Raw genomic sequence first — 17,383 nt, forward strand, 5'->3', positions numbered from 1 at the left:
TTAATACTCATAATAACCTGACAAACATGGCCATTTCATAGAAGAGAAAAGTGAGGCTCAGAGTAATTTGGTCAGGCTACAGTTACAAACTAGGCTCTGAAACACTTCTACAACAAATAAAAGCCCAAATCAAACACCTTACGTATGATTAGAAAATAGTAATTGTCTTTAAGAAGTGGGTCTCCCAGGTGATGAGTATGCAAGCAGAACTTGCATTTTTGTTTTATGGGTCTTACGTTAGCTTCTCATATTAGTGACAAACTACTGGAGAAAAACAACTTAGAGGAAAATTTTATTTGACTCAGATCTCACTGGTTTCGATCTAAAATTAGCTATTGCCATTGCTCTGAGTGGGCCTAAGGTGAGGCAGAATATTATGATGCCAAGAACATATGGCAGAGGAGGCTGCTCACCTTGTAGCAGCCAGAGAGCAGAGAGAGAAAGCAACCAAGAACAAGATACACAGTTTAGCGACACACATGTGCAGGACCCACTTCCTCCCACTAGGCCCTAATGTAACCTCATCCTGTAATCAACTGCATCATCCCATCGTCTGGCTGGAGCCAGGGCTTCAATACATGAGCCTTAGTGATATTTTACATGGAAACCATAACATATCTACCTAGCACTTGATTCCTTTTTATACCAGAAAGGATAATTTTACTAACATACATTGAATTTCTTGGTCTGACCCAACATCTGCTATAGAATACTAGGGCAGGCATGGAATACAACAGTAGGCAGAACTTAATTGGGTTAAAACATTGTATTCTTTTGTAACATGAAAGAAATAGAAAATAGTCCAAATAACTTGAATAATGAATTTGTATCACCAATGATGACTGGAAAATAAACACACACTTATAGCAAATGCCCTTATATACAATTAAAAAGTTAAAGAGTATTTGACATTCTGCAATTTTAAAAAAATGACTAAACCGGGCACCCACAGTGGCTCATGCCTGTAATCCTAGCTACTCTGGAGACTGAGATCTGAGGATCGTGGTTCAAAGCCAGCCCGGGCAGGAAACTCCGTGAGACTCTTATCTCCAATAAGCCCTAGAAAATCAAAAGTGGCACTGTGGCTCAAGCAGTAGAGTGCTTGCCTTGAGCTGAAGAGCGCAGGAACAGCGCCCAAGTCCAGAGTTCAAGCCCCACGACTGACCAAAAAAAAATGCCTATAGATTTCTGACTTGTTCTGCATGAATAAAATTGCTTGAGGTTTTTAGTTTGTTTATAATGAAGAAAGCCAGGCCCCACTGCAGGTGGATGACCTGAATCTAAATTTCTCAGGTTAGAATTCAGATATATGCATTTTGAAAGTTCTAGGGATAATTGCTGAATGAATCAATGATAGACTGCCTATTAAAACTGCTCTTTAAAAAGAAGTTAACCCAGTAGCTTTCATCTCAGCTATAGGTCCAATAAGAACACCTAAAAGCTTAAGAACAGTAGAATAACTAAATTCTGGCCTCTTTCCATAGTGAGTTCCTATAGCTTATTCTACAGCTCCATGTAACAATTAGGAACCCAGACACAAAAGAATACATACTGCCTTGGCCTATTCACAGGAAATTCAAGAGCAGACAGCCCCATCATTGCTGCTAGAAGTCGGACACTGTACCCTAATGGAGTTGTCAAGCAAGGGACTAAAAGGAAGGATTAAAGGAGATTTCTCCAATGTCAGTAGTTTTCTTTCTCAGCATGGGTGCATTAAAAAAAATTGAGATGACCACTTGGGATACATGCATGCTGTGCTGTAAGATATAATACAGCAATATATTGAAAAGTAAAACAAATCTGAAAGATCAATAACAAAGCAAATAGAAGTTATCAGGCAGTTTAAAATCTTTGAAGCATAACATAATAAAATTCAAAATAATTAAAGAAGGCCTAATAGACAGGGAAAAGGGAACAGTGGTAGGTATTGTGATCTGGCCCCAATACTGGAATACCAGGGAAACTCAGGCAGGTACATTTCTTCTCTGAGAAGCATCTCTTCTCAGTGGCAGTCTGTCTTACCTGTCCTGTAGTTGTTACCAAGATGCATAGAAACACAAAACTCATGCCTCTACTAGCATCCAACCTTCTCCATTCCTTCTTTCACTCTAAAACAGGACATAACTATGTTTTACAACACCAATTGCTCCGTGTGTGTGTGTGTGTGTGCACGCACACACACAAGTACTGAGCCATGAACTTGGGACCTAGGCACTCTTGAACTGCTGTTCAAGGCTGGTTTATTACTTGAGCCACACCCCCACTTTTGGCTTTTTGTTGGTTAACTGGACATAAGAATCTCACAATCAACTGGGTTGGCTCTGTTCTCAGATTATCAGTCTTCTGAATAGCTAGGTTTACAGATGTGAGCCACTGACGCCTGGTGTATTGCTATTTTTCTTAAATGTAGTAAGGATGGTTATTCTCAATCTCATTGTAAGATATAGGCTACAAGGAGGTGTTCACATCAGCTCATAATTAGGTATATCCAGAGATTTTTAGCTCTTTCCCAGAAGATTTTTTAGCTCTTTCCCAGTTTTCATGCTTTTCTGAGGTGGGAAACAGATGGCGGGTGGTGAATGAGCTGACAGACAGACATCTCCAGCAACTATATCCACAGTGCCCAGCGGGGGGTCTAAGTGGGCACTGGCTGTGACAGTCGTTTTCCACAATCTGGAGCTTGGATCCTGACTCAGTGGGGTGTCACTGAAATGTGTGTCACTAAAGCAAGTGCTGATCCAATTCAAAAGCAACAGAGAAAATTCATACCTAGGTACGGAATGATTGCAAGCTGAATGGGAGTCAGCCCAAGCGTGTTTCCATTCAAAAGCAGCTAATCGTAATCAAATGTTGCAAGAGGACCTGGCATGTCTTAGTCAAAGCACTTTTTTTTTGTCTGTCGTGGGGACTGAACTCTGGGCCTGGGCACCATCCCTCAGCTCTTCAGCTCAAGGCTAGCAACCACTTGAGCCACATCAAACACATTTTTTGATATCTAGTTTGTGTGGAGTCTCTGCCCTCACCACCCAGGTCCTCTCTGGACTCCAAGAGAGATGGAATTTTGGAGAGAAAGACTTCAATCTGAGAGAAATAAGCAAGGCTTATTGAAATAGCAGAAACTAGAAGACATTTCAATAGTCTTTGTGTTTGAATCAAAAGATCAAGGACTTCAGGGGAAAAAATAAAAGAATTACATAGACCAAAAGAAAAGAAAGAAAGAAAAAAAAAATCAAACACAGCAAGGAGCCGGTCAAGTATGATTTTATAGGCCTGCTTATGGGTTCCATTACTGATGTGTCTTTAAACATTAAGAAGAAAGAAAGGCCTTCTGATTTGTTGTTTCTTCTTCCAAAAAGAAAAAATAGAAAAGAAAGATGTTCCTAAAATCTTTTAAAGGAGATTTGGATAAGCAGCTAGTATCTTAGAAGCCATGAGCATCTCAGCTTTTGACATGACTAAAAATGATATCTTCTCACAGCCAGATTTAGCAAATGGTTGTCTGATGCTTCCACTCACTAGGAAGGTGGTGTCAGCAATACTTGGGGAAATAGCATCAGTCAACAACCTATTGCGCTCAGACTGCTACTGACTCCCTGTTATTTAAATAAAGCTTTATCAGAACACAATCCTACTCACTAAGTCATTGTCTATAATTTCATGATACAACGGTCGCATTATTTCAACAGCAATCACGTGGCCCATGAAAACTATGTTCTTTAGCCCTTTACAGAAAAATAAATACTGACCCCTGCTTATGAAGATTTAATTTCCTCTCCCCCTACACTTCTCTATTTCTGTTTTTGCCATTGAAATAATCTTAATAATAAATCAGAAACCTCTACCTCCTTTTTTTTTCTTCCCAGTAAATTGCTTTTGAAAGCCTGACAATAAACAGGTCTTCTTAATTATTTCTTAGCCACAGACCTGACCTTATTTATGTAAATGATTAATTCACTTTTTGGAAGAAGTCAAAAAATTGAATTTCTAGAGACTTAAAGGCAAAGAGTAGAGATATTTGCTGCTCTCATCATTCATCTTTGGATATATAAAACACTGTCTAAGGACATATTGATCTTTCATGGCTGCGTTACTTTTTCACACTGTTAGGGGATAATTGTGACCCATGACTTTTGGTGTTATATGCAGTTGATCTTCACGGCCAAGGACCAAAATGGAAGGTTGTAAGTATGAAATAACTTAGTTGTCTAAGCAATCCCTTATCTTCCTTGGTTTGCCTTCATATCTGGGTATGTTTTTCCATATCATATTCAGAAATTAGAGTAATCAATCCTTACTGCATATTCCTCAAATACAATAAGACCAGTGAGATGTATATAGATATAGATACATGGTATGTATATATATGTTATGTGTGTGTGTGTGTGTGTATATATATATATATATATATATATATATATATATATATATATATATATACTCAATGGAATATACTCATCTATCAGAAAGAATATTGTACCACTTTTAAAGAAATGGAAAGACTTGGAAAAAATTGTATTAAATGAAGTAAACCAGACACAGAGAAACAAGGATTACATGGTTTCCCTCATTTGTGACAGCTAGAATGTGCCTATAGATCTCTAAGTAAACACACTGGGTGGTAAGCAAGTGGTGTTACAAATGAATTAACTGCAGTATAGAGCTCAGATAGTATAATTTGTTAGAAAGACTAAGTCAAAGCCAAACAAAATAAGTACCAGGAAATAGGTACTTTCAAGAGGGGGCTAAGGCCAAAGGGAGAGGGTAGACAAAAGAAATGGGGAAGGGAAGAGGATGCAGTCAAAATTCATTGTATATTCTACAAAATTAAGAAAAATAAGGGAAGGAATGGGTGAAGGAGGGTGAAAATTTTGAAGGGGCCGACACAGATTGAGATTAATGGTATATACATAAACTACTTTGTTAAATGGCAAAAATAACTCAATACATATTCTACAAAATTAAGAAAAGTAAGAGAAGGGGTGGGTTGGGAGTGATGGGTGAGAATGTTTGAAAGGGGCGACATTGATCAAGAGGTACCATAGTCATAAACTGCTTTGTTGAATGACAACTCCATTGTACCCTACTTAAATAAAACTATTAAAAAACAAACAGGAATACTAGTGAAGGAAGGAGGAATAGTCCTTGTGCGTGCAAGGGTGTGTGTGTGTTCTGTTAAGCTTAACAAACTATGAAAATATTATGTTGGAAAAATAAAAGGTGTACTTTGAGCAACCTAGTCATAAAAGTTTCACCTGGATGCTGGTGGCTCACACCCATAATCCTATCTACCCAGGGTGCTGAGATCATCAAAGCCAGCCAAGGCACCAAAGTCTTATCTCCCATTAATCACAGAGAAATCTAATAGTGGCACTGTAGCTCTAGTGGTAGAATACTAGCCTTCAGCAAAAGGGAGCTCAGAGACAGGACTTTGAGCCCCAAGGCCAGAAAAAAAAAAAGTTCAAATATCTACCGAACTCTTATTTCTCCAGATCCATATCCAAATGTTGAATGGTTAGTTCAGTAACTAATTGTTTCTTCAAGGAAAGAAAATGTGACACCAGGATTTAAAACTGATCAAACATTACTCCAGTTTAAAGACTAGAGATTAATTATTTTCACTCCCTAGCACTCGTGGAATATGCATCCGTTTTTTAAAGAAACCAGAGAAGAATATCCATTATCCAATCATAAGACACCATGCAAAATAGACAGTGGTGAGCATTCAACCCATCAAGCTACAGACTAAGATTGAAACAGTCATGAACATTGTGATCACAGCTCAGGGTTCAACATTATAAGCCCTGAACATTTTTAGAAATGATATGGGGACCACAACTAGAAGAAAAAATAGAAAATATGGTAATAATGTAAGTATGATTTCTCCTTACTTCATGGATGCTACATAAAACTGGAAAAGCCAAGTTGTAGTATACATATATTTAAGAATCACAAAGATTGTAATAACATAGATGGCATAGTTCTACACTATTCTAACATATTAAATTCATGCTTTTTTTGCATGGGGAGAGGGAGGTGAGGTAGGAGAGGTTCTGGGACTTGAACTCAGGTCCTCATACTTGCTCTTTTGGCTCTCTACCTCTGAGCCATGCCTCCAGTCCTGGTTTTTGCTGTGGGTTTTGTTTTTAACATGAAGGCTAGCAGACTTTTCCTGTTGTGATACTTTTCCTCTCAGTTTCCAAAGATTATAAGATTACAGGTATGAGCACTGACTGGGTGTATTATTGGTAAGATATTTTCTGCAAGCATGATCAAGACTTTGACTTTTCTTATGGCAACTGATGTAGAGAAAAGCTCCTAATCTATGTGAAGGAAGAGTGCTAAAATACAGTTACTAAAATACAGTTTAAAAACACTGAAAGAAATGGCAAATGCAGAAAATCTCAAACTGCTATATGAAAATATTTCTTGTGGAATTCAGGACTTTTACTAGTGACTAAGTCTGTGGCTTCCAAAATCCTGGCTACATTGTTATGCCTTAAAAGTTTAAATATAAATGAAAAAAATATCTCTAATAGGAAAACATAACTTTATTTGTTTTATAGCAAATAAGGTAACTAATGTAGTTCACAAGAAGGAAGGTGTCAGAGCTCTCAGTATAAAGAATTCTAGGTTAGGTATGACAAAATACAGACAAAATGTTGGTTAAACTGCAAATTAGTATACTGCTTGGGATAGATATTTGGTGATCTTTGAAATTTTGCTCTTGAAATGCTAATATCTTAACATGTTTGCTGAAAAGAGAACAATTTAAAAAATTAATCATGGCTTGCCAGAATTCCACTGCTCATCTGTACTTAGCAGTTCTACATATACCATACACATCCCATACAAATCACAAACACACATATGCAATTATATATGTGCAAACTCACATATGCAATGGAAACATCTGGAAAGATATAAAATATGTGAATGGGTTTAGAAGAATTTTCTAAATGGTTTCAATTTTTACAACATGATTTTTTTTTGTCGGTCATGGGCCTGAACTCTGGGCCTGGGCCCTGTCCCTCAGCTCTTCAGCTGTAGATAGTGCTCTACCACTTGAGCCTTAGCCCCACTTCTAGCCTTTGAATCAAGGGCCTCATGCATGCAAAGCAAGCACTCTGCCACTGAGCTACCTTCCCAGCCCCACAATATGCTTTTTTATCAGTTGAGAAAAATAATGGCTGGGAAGAATGGCTAGTACCTTTAATTCCAGCTACTTGACAGAGTTGAAAGGATCGTTGTTCGGGACAACCTTTAATAAGTGAGACCTCCATCTCAAAGAATAAGATGGATTTGGTAGCACAGCTCTGTTAGTCTGACTGTGCAGGAGGTACAAATAAGATTGCAGTCTGTGTTAACCCAGACAAAAATATAACACCTACTGAAAAATAAACAAAAGGAGGTCTGGGGTGTGACTCAAGTGGTAGATCACTGACCTAATTAAGCACACAAGGTGCTGAGTTCAGACCCCAATACCATAAAACAAAATTTAAAAACCAAGAGATAACATCAATATTATTTTTATTTTATTTAGATTTGCAAAACAAACCATATCAAGATGGGAATGGACCTATAAGAAGACGACCAATTTGTAGTCTAGAAATGTATCCCCTATTTAAAACAAAAACTTGTTCAAACACAACTGTGTGCTCTTCTTCAACCCCTCTAGCCTGAGGATTCATAACATCCTAGGGCCAAAGTGTCCATGATCCTCACAGAAGAATGCTAGGACATGTCACAGTGCTATAGTTATGCCCCAAGAGTCATAACCACCTCGTGAGCATGAATGACAACTTGGACTGGTCACCCCACTATGGTGGGAGATAAAAGTACAAGGGCAGTTCTGTGATGGAGAAACAGAAAAGGCTTTAACAGGGATACCGGGTATCAGCAAAAAGCAATGGCAGCAGTAGACTAACCCACTCCAACTCTTAGCACACAAAATCTGAAGCATGAGTGGCCTTTTTCACTTAAGACTGTTCTAACACTTTATCTGTTTTAAAAGATTTGGGGCAAGTAAAAATTTCAAACAGAGAATACTGACTTAATGACAGGCAGACACAATAGCACTGAGGTTTCAAACTTAGGACCTCATGCTTGGCTGGCAGGTGCTCTGCCACTTGAGATGTACCCTTCACGTACCTCTCACCATGCAGGACTGCTCTACCATAATGCACAAAGCAATAGGACCAGGCAACTGTGGACTGAAACATCTGGAAACATGGGCCAGAATAAGCTGATCTTGAATATTTGGTCATAGTAATGAAATGTAGATAAACTCAAGGCTTTTGGAAGAATACTGAAATACACTGTGCCACTGAACCTTATCCTGACAGCACACTTGAACAGATTTGATGGAAAATAGAAGAGTAATTTTATCACTCTGTGTGTGGCCTTAGGAGAAACTAAATTGAAGTAATGTTCTGATCCACTTCAGTGGTTTCTAGGACCCCATCTATGGTATTTATAAAACACCCCAAGGCACTTAACTTCATGAGTCATCAATATTCAGTGGACAGAAAACAACAGTAACTTGGATTTGAATTGTGGCCTTGTTGAAGTTGAGAATTTGATTTTACTGGTGTCCTCCTGAGGAAGACCAGGCTTCCTAGTTCTCTTGCCCCACTGGCAAACACAAAAACCAGGGGGGGACTCCACCTATTTTCTCTTGCTAACATCCAAGCCCACTTACCACAAGAATGGAGGACATCAGATCAGGTCAAGACCAAGGACATAATCAGGCCAGATTGTGAAAAGATGCCACCTTCGTTGCCAGAAGAAAAGAAGTTAAACATCTATCCTCTGAATAATGAGCTCTTGTTATCTTCCTTTCAGGTGTAATACTTTCCTCCTATAGGCTACTTTTCTCCCAGGGCTAGATTGGCTAAAACAGGCCCAAAGGGTTCTTCTTGCTTTGGAAGCATTGCAACTGTTGGTTTTCTGGACCCTGAAGCATTAAATGAGGAACAGAGTAGGGATCAGAGGGGTCCAATAGACTCAGGCAGCACTCTGATCAGACCAAGAGAATTCTCACAACTCAAATGGGCCAATCTTAGTTTACTCTAAGACCTAGTCAGGAATAAAAATCTGCCTCAAAATTCTCATCAACATGTACCATAGACACCAAACAATTGATGCCACAAGAGAATCTAGAATCCTAACTAAATATTTTCCTTCAAGAGTCAATCAATTGGCATCTTCAAATTTTTGTGACAAAGTAGGCACTGGTGGCCCATATTTGTAATCCTATCTACTCAGAAGGCTAGATCTAAGGTTCAAAGCCAGCCCAGGCAGGAAAGTTCTGTAAGACTCTTATCACCAATTAACCACCAGAAAACCAGAAGTGGTGCTGTGGCTCAGTGGTAGAGCATTAGACTTGAGCTGAAGAGCTCAGGGACAGCACCCGGGTGCTGAGTTCAAGCCCCACAACCGAACAAAAAACCAAATCAAACCATGAGAGTAATTCTTTGGGAAGAGTAAAAATACTTGTTCCTCCAACAGATCTGTGTGGGGTTTTTTTATAAGAAAGATTATCATCTGGCTCTATAATGAGAATGTAAGTGACAATATTTTCATTTTTCCAAACCTAGGTCACACTTGGTAGTAAATTAGATATTTCAGGAAATACCCTTAAAGTTTCAGGTCACTGAATGCCTGCAGTGTTATTTAGTTCCAAAGGGAGAAAGGTACCCATAGCTTCAGGTTACCCAAAATAAAGTTGATGCTATTAAAGATCTTTAAGTATGTCTCAGGAAGCACACCTAGATAAAAACACACCAAAAGAGAGACAAGCCAAGTAATACCTTCAACTATTAAGAGTACAAAGTCAGCATTTTACTAGCCAGGGCAGAAATCATTATTTGAGAGATAGGTCCATTCCATATAGTCTCACTGAACTTGGTCAATCTGATTGCCCCGCCCCTTCCCCCACAGGAGTGGCCAGGTGACCCAGACTAACCAATGAAAATGCTCCATTCTTCTGCGTCCCATGACTGGCTCAGAGCTGGGGGGTATGTAACTTGTGTAGTAACCCTGTGAGTGATAAATCAATATCACAAAATTAAATCTTCTTTCATAAGCTATTGGCAACTTTTGCTATTCCTCTTCATCTACCATATCTTGAAATGTTAGATTCAAAATGTAGCAATGCTTGCTCTAGGCCCTCTTTTCTGGTGTATGATATTCTTTGATTCTTAAAGTACTAGCACATGGTATAATGGTGCAGAAGGTGCCCATGGCCTCAGTCCCCGAAAATCTGTAAATATGTTACTACCAAAGACAGTGTGACTTTGCAGATGTGATTGAGGTTAAAGACTTAGAGAGGGACAAAAATCAATGGCTTTTCTGTATGCCAACAATGAGAAAAGTGTGGGTAAAATTAGGAAAGCAACTCCGTTCGTAATAACCCCACAAAAAATAAAATACCTAGGAATTAACTTAACCAAAGAAGTGAAGGACCTCTATGATGAAAACTTGAAAACTTGAAAAAGGAAATCAAAACAGAACTTAGAAAGTGGCAAAAACTCCCATGCTCCTGGATTGGAAAGATCAACATCGTGAAAATGGCAATACTTCCCAAGGCTACTTACAAATTCAATGCGATACCTATCAAAATTCCAGCCTCATTCTTCAAGGAAATAGAAGAGGCAAAAATTCATATGGAACAATAAAAGACCTTGAAAAGCAAAAATGATCCTCAACAGAAAGAACACTGCTGGAGGAATATCAATACCAAATTTCAAACTCTACTACAAAGCCATAGTAATCAAAACAGCTTGGTACTGGCACAAGAACAGACCTCAGGACCAATGGAATAGAATTGAAAACCCAGAAATGAACCTACAGACCTATAGCCATCTAATCTTCGATAAGGGAGCTAAAAAAATAGAATGGAAGAAAGACAGCCTCTTCAGTAAATGGTGCTGGTAAAATTGGTTAACTACTTGTAGAAAACTAAAGCTAGATCCTTATATATCACCCTGCACCAGAATCAACTCCAAATGGATCAAAGATCTCAGAGTCAAAGCAGACACTCTGAAAATATTACAGGATGGAATAGGAGAAACCCTAGGTCTTGTTGGCACAAGCCGAAATTTTCTTAGTAGAGACCCAGAAACACAACAAATCAAAGAAAGGTTGGACAACTGGGATTGCATGAAATTGCAGAGCTTCTGCATGGCAAAGGACATAGCTAGCAAGATCAATAGAAAGCCCACGGATTGGGAGATGATCTTCACTAGCCATACAACAGACAAGGGTCTCATATCTAAAATATACTTAGAACTCAAAACATTAAAGCCCCCAACAACAAATCTTCAAAGAAACAACTGCCCAATAAATAAGTGGGATAAAGACTTAAAGAGAAACTTCTCTGAAGAGGAAAGAAGGATGGCCAATAGACACATGAAGAAATGCTCAACTTCCCTAGCCATAAAAGAAATGCAAATCAAAACAACATTGAGATACCACCTCATTCCAGTTAGAATGGCTAAAATCAAGAACTCTAATAACAACAGATGCTGGAGGGGATGTGGACAGAAAGGAACCTTACTGCATTGTTGGTGGGAGAGTAAACTTGTTCAACCACTTTGGAAAGCAGTATGGAGGTTCCTCAAAAGACTTCACATAGAGCTTCCCTATGACCCAGCAAACATACTTTTGGGCATTTACCCACATGTTCACAAACAAGACTACACTAAAGCTACCAGCACGACTATGTTTACTGCAGCATTATTTACCATAGCTAATATATGGAACCAACCCAGATGTCCCTCAGTAGATGAATGGATCAAGAAAATGTGGTATATATACACAATGGAATTCTATGCCTCCATTAGAAAGAATGGCATTGCCCCATTTGTTAGGAAATGGAAAGACTTGGAAAAAATTATATTTAGTGAAGTAAGCCAGGCCCAAAGAAACATAGGTCTCATGGTTTCCCTTATTTACAATATCTAGTATATGTCTGAGTCAAGCAGAAAAGGTCAGATAAGTTGATGTTAGGGAAATGACCCCTAAGATATGTATTCAAATGTTTTTTTTTCTTTCATGCGATTGTTTCTAACATTTATAAGATTATTTCTTTGTTGCTTTGTATGTCCCTCCCCCACAGTATAACCCCTGCTTTCACTGTATTTGATGTCGGTATAATTTGTGGAGGGGAAGGGGAAAAACAAATCGTTTAAATAGGGACACAGGTGGACCCATAGCAACAATGAGATGTACAAGTCGTTATGTCGAACTTTACTACTTTGGTGCGGGGGTGGGGGGGTGGGGGGTGGGGGGGGAGGATGGGATGGGAAGGGGAAACAAAGGAGCAGGCTACAATGCTTGATAAGAAATGTACTCATTATCTTGCCCATGTAATTGTAACCCCTCTGTACAGTATTTTCACAGTAAATAAATATTATAGTAAAAAAATAAAAGAAGACTTTGAGAGGGAATATATTTTCCAAGTGGACTCAGTACATCCACAAGACTTCTTTTTTTTTTTTTTTTTTTGTCGGTCGTGGGGCTTGAACTCTGGGCCTGGGCGCTGTCCTTCAGCTCTTCAGCTCAAGGCGAGCGCTCTACCACTTGAGCTACAGCGCCACTTCCGGTTTTCTGGTGGTTTATTGGAGATAGGAGTCTCACGGTCTCTCCTGCCCGGTCTCTCCTGCCCGGGCTGGCTTTGAACCGAGATCCTCAGATCTCAGCCTCCTGAGTAGCTAGGATTACAGGCGTGAGCCACCAGCGCCCGGCTCATCCACAAGACTTCTTAAAATCAAGAAATCATTCCCAATTCAAAGAACCAGAGATGGGCAATATGAGAACTCCTTTCTGTGCTAGCTGGAGAGATGGAGGGATGGACCAGGAGCCAAGCAATGTTGATGGCCTTTACAAAGTGGAAAGAGAATTAGGGCACAGATCCCTGTGAGTCTAGAGGAGGAAGAGAAGGAGGAAGAGGAGGAGGAGGAAGGGAAGGAAGGGAAGGAAGGAGGAGGGAGAGGAAGAGGAGGAGGGGAGAAGGATGGGGAGGAGGAGGAGGAGAAGGGAAGAAGAAGAAAAGAGGATGGGGAAGAAGGAGAAGGAAAGAGGAGGGGGAAGGAGAAAGAAGAAAAAAGAGGAAGAGGAAGAGGTGGTGGTGAAGGAGGAGGAAGAGAAAGAAAGAAAAATGGAAGATGGAAAATGAAGGAAGAAAGAAGAGGAGGAAGAAGGGAGAAGAGGAAGGAGGAAAAGAAGGAAGGAGGAGGAGGAGGAGGAGGAGAAGGAGAAGGAGGAGAAGGGAAGAGGAGGGGGAAGGAGAAAGAGGAAAAAAGGAAAGGAAGAGGAGGAGGAAGAGGTAGAGATGAAGGAAGAAGAGGAGGAAGAAAGGAAACAAGGAAGATGGAAAACAAAAGATGGAAGGCAAAGATGGGAGATGAAGGAAGAAGAAAGAAGAAAAGGAGGGGTAGAGGAAGAGGAAGAGGAAGAAGGAGGAAAAGGAGGAAGAAGGAAAAGGAGGAGCAGGAGGAGGAGGAGAAGGAGCAGGAGGTGAAGGAGAAGAAGAGGGAGGAAAAGAAGGAGGAGGAGGTGAAGAAGGAGAAGGAGGAGGTGAAGAAGCAGGAGGAAGAGATGGTGGTGGTGGAAAGAGGAAAGAGGAAAGTAAGGAGGAGAAGGAGAAGAGAAAAGAGGAAAGGAAAGAGAAAGAGAAGAAAGAGGTGAAGGAGGAAGAAGAAAAGGAGGAGGAAGGGGGGACCAAGTGCAGGTGTATCATACTTGTAATACTAGCTACTCAGGAAGCTGAGATTGAGGATCTTGGTCCAAAGCCAGCCTTAGCAGGAAAGTCTGTGAGACACTTATCTCCAATTAACCATAAAAAAAACTAGAAGTTGAGCTGTGGCTCAAGTGGAAGAGTGCTAGAATTGAGCAAAAGAGCTCAAGGACAGTTTCCAGGCCCTGAATTCAAGCCACAGGACAACATGGGTGCATGTATGCACATGCACACGCGCACGCACACACACACACACATACACACACACACACACACACACACACACACACACACACACACACACACACACACACACACACACACACACACACACACACTGCAGCCTAAAGAAACCTCGATCTACACCCAGTGAGATTCATGTGAGGCATTACCCCCAAACTTCAATGTAAGGAAGGAAGCAAGACAGAAAATACTTAAGCATGGTATTAACCAAGGATTGGGCTGCAGACTTCATTTATGTCAAAAGGAAAGGCTTTCGTTGTTTATTATGCTCTTATTCAATTTTCCCATATGTAACTATTCTTCATCCCACTGGGACAAAATAATTACAACCTGACAAAAATCGTTTTTCCCTGAAACCTAACCCTCCATCTCTATAATTGATACTATTCTTTTCCAACTTAATCAGTAGGAACTTAGGGACTACTCCTGGAATTTTGCCCTTAACACCCTGTGCCTAATAGACCAGGGTCCTGAAGCTTCTTTTCCTAAGCTGCATCCATTGCCATTGGCTGAGGTTTAGCATGGCCAATGGGCTTTCAGCCACTTCTACTTTTGTAAGTGTCTCTTCCATTCTTCCTCATAGCAGGCACAAGAGTCTTCCTCTGTCTTATTCTCTAAAATCCTAAGAGGCTTCCATTGTATTTGAAACAGAATCCAAGCCATTTATCCATGTTGCTCGATAATCTCTCAAGTTTCATTCATACTTTCCCTTTACCTGGCCCAATTACCCAGTCTTCAATGAACCCCAGTACCACCAAACCCTAGTCCAGACTTGGGGCCATCATTTGTTGTTAATGTATCCTGCAACTTTGCTAAAAATGTCACATCACAGCATTTTGGGTGCTTCCTTTAGGGTCTGTTATGTATAGGATTTGCAAATAGGGACAATTTGATTTATTCCTTTCTTATTGATGGAGTACAAAAATAGAGCAAGCCAGACGCCACTGGCTGACACCTGTAATCCTAGCTATTCAGGAAGCTGAGATCTGAGAACAGTTTGAATGTCCACCAAACTTTTATCTCCAATTAATCACCAAACAATCTGGAAGTAGAGCTGTGGCTCAAGTTGTATAGAGTTGTAAAGCATTAGCTCTGAGCAAATAGCTCAGGCAGAGTGTCCAGGCCCTGAGTTCAAGCCAGCACTAGGATCCACACACAAAAAAAAAGAGCAAGAGAGAGGATGGGAAGTATATTTGTGTGTTTCTTATTTGTATCCATTTCTTTAAAAAAAATTTATTGTAAAGGTGATATACAGAAGGGTTACAGTTACATAAGTCAGATATTGAGTACATTTCTTCTTTAACAGTGTCACCCTGTCCCTCCTTTTCTCCCAGTTTTTCCCCATCCAAGTGCCCTCCCCTGAAAGTTGTATAGCTCTTTTCCAACATACTGTCTAGTGAACATCACTGCTCAATTGTTTCATCCTTTGTCCCATCATTTTGGTGCTTCCTGTCTCCCTCCCTAAATTAGATAAACATATTACAAGACAAAAGGTACAAAAATCAAAAACAGTGACAAAAGAGTAAAAACAGAAGAAAAAAAGAAAACCTTGTTCCCATTACCTGGAGTTCATTTCAACACACAGCATTTTATATGATCATATGCACATGGCTATTGATTCCTTGTGATCCTATCCTTTGTATTTCTTTCTCTTACATTATTACTCTGCCTAAGAATGCAAGTGTTATATTAAATAAGAGTATAATCAACTAACTCACTCTTTCTTGAATGAAATAAATGAAGGCAAATTGCCTACCTTAGCACTCAATTATCTAATAAATATTGTTAAACATCTACTCTGGGAAAATTTAAAAGACAAATAACAAAATGAGCTAATTTTAAACAGTTGCTTTTTATGCTATAAAGTAGTGGCAATTCAAGGCATTCTACATTCCAGCTGCCAGTGATCAGGTGGTCTGGCTTATTCTAAATCCACCAAGAATTGAAGTATAGAAGGAAGCAATGGGTTAAATATCTTTCAGGAAATCCTCTTGGGAATGTTGGTTTTTTTTTTCTTTCAAACCAATGGTAAGATTTAGATCGTAGATACCTCAGATATATTCTTTTTCTGTGTGCAGCAGTACTGGGCTTTGAACCCAGGGCCTTTGCACTGTCCCTTAGCTTTTTCAAAGGTGATAGTCTACCACTTGAGCCACAGTTCCACTGTCGGCTTTTTGCCAGTTAATTGGAGGTAAAAAGTCTCTCAGATTCATCTGCCCATGCTGGCTTCAAACCATGATTCTCAGATCTCAGCTTCCTGAGTAGCTAGGGTTATAGTTGTGAGCTACTGATCCTTGGCTGATATCTCAGATACATTCTTTTTTTTATTGTTATTATAAAGGTAATACACAGAAGGGTTACTGTTACATAAATCAGGTAATAAGTACATTTCTTTTTGGACAATGTCACTCCACGCACTCTCTCCCAGTTTTTTTCTCCCATCCCCACCCACAAGTCGTATAGTTCATTTTTGAAATAGTGTCTAGTGAGTAGCACTGCTACATCTGTTTGCCCTTCCTACTTCCATTTCTGTCTCCCCCTTTTACTCTCCCAAAGACAAACAAACAAGACAAAAAGGAAAGAAAACGGGCTGGGAAGGTGGCTCAGTGGTAGAGCGCTTGCCTTGCATGCTTGAGGCCCTGGGTTTGATTCCTCAGCACCACATAAGCAGAAAAAGCCAGAAGTGGCGCTGTGGCTCAAGTGGTAGAGCACTAGCCTTGAGCTGAAGAGCTGAGGGACAGTGCACAGGCCCAGAGTTCAGGCCCCATGACTGGCAAAAAAATAAAAGGAAAGAAAGCAAAAGCCACAACAAAAAAGAAGAACCTCTTGGTTTCATTTCCCAGAGTTCATTTTGATAAATATTATTTAATATGATCAGATATTAATATGTAATATGCACATAGGCAAAAATGTTGACACATAGGAGCAGGGATGAAATTTCCCAAAAACAAGGTGAAGAAACCAGTCATAAGATAAGGAATACTTCATGCTTTCATTTAATTAAAGGGTTTAATGGCACTTTCCAAGTGATGGAAATGATGAGGTGGGTGATGGTTACATGGGTGTGTATATTTGCCAAAACTCAGAACTGCATACTTAAGATCTTTATGTCTTAATGAATGTAAAATATAACTCGATTTAAACCAACAAAATGAAATTGACCTATAGTGAATGCTCTGGAAGAGAGGGAATAAGAGAGATAAATATAAATAAATGTCTTTACCATTGGATTTCTCACAGCTTTTAATATGCTAATGTGCACTGTGCATTTCTCAGAGAAGGCTAGAAGATGCAATATGCTCTAGATTTATTTACTCATGGAAATTTTCCCCTTACATATATTAACATCTATAATGCACTAATGTTGCAGAATCCTAATAACTTTGGCATGAAAGAAAATTT

Source organism: Dipodomys merriami, unplaced genomic scaffold (genome assembly GCF_024711535.1).
Source record: "Dipodomys merriami isolate MVZ:Mamm:240054 unplaced genomic scaffold, mDipMer1.0.p SCAF_6, whole genome shotgun sequence".
NCBI classification, from domain to species: domain Eukaryota; kingdom Metazoa; phylum Chordata; class Mammalia; order Rodentia; family Heteromyidae; genus Dipodomys; species Dipodomys merriami.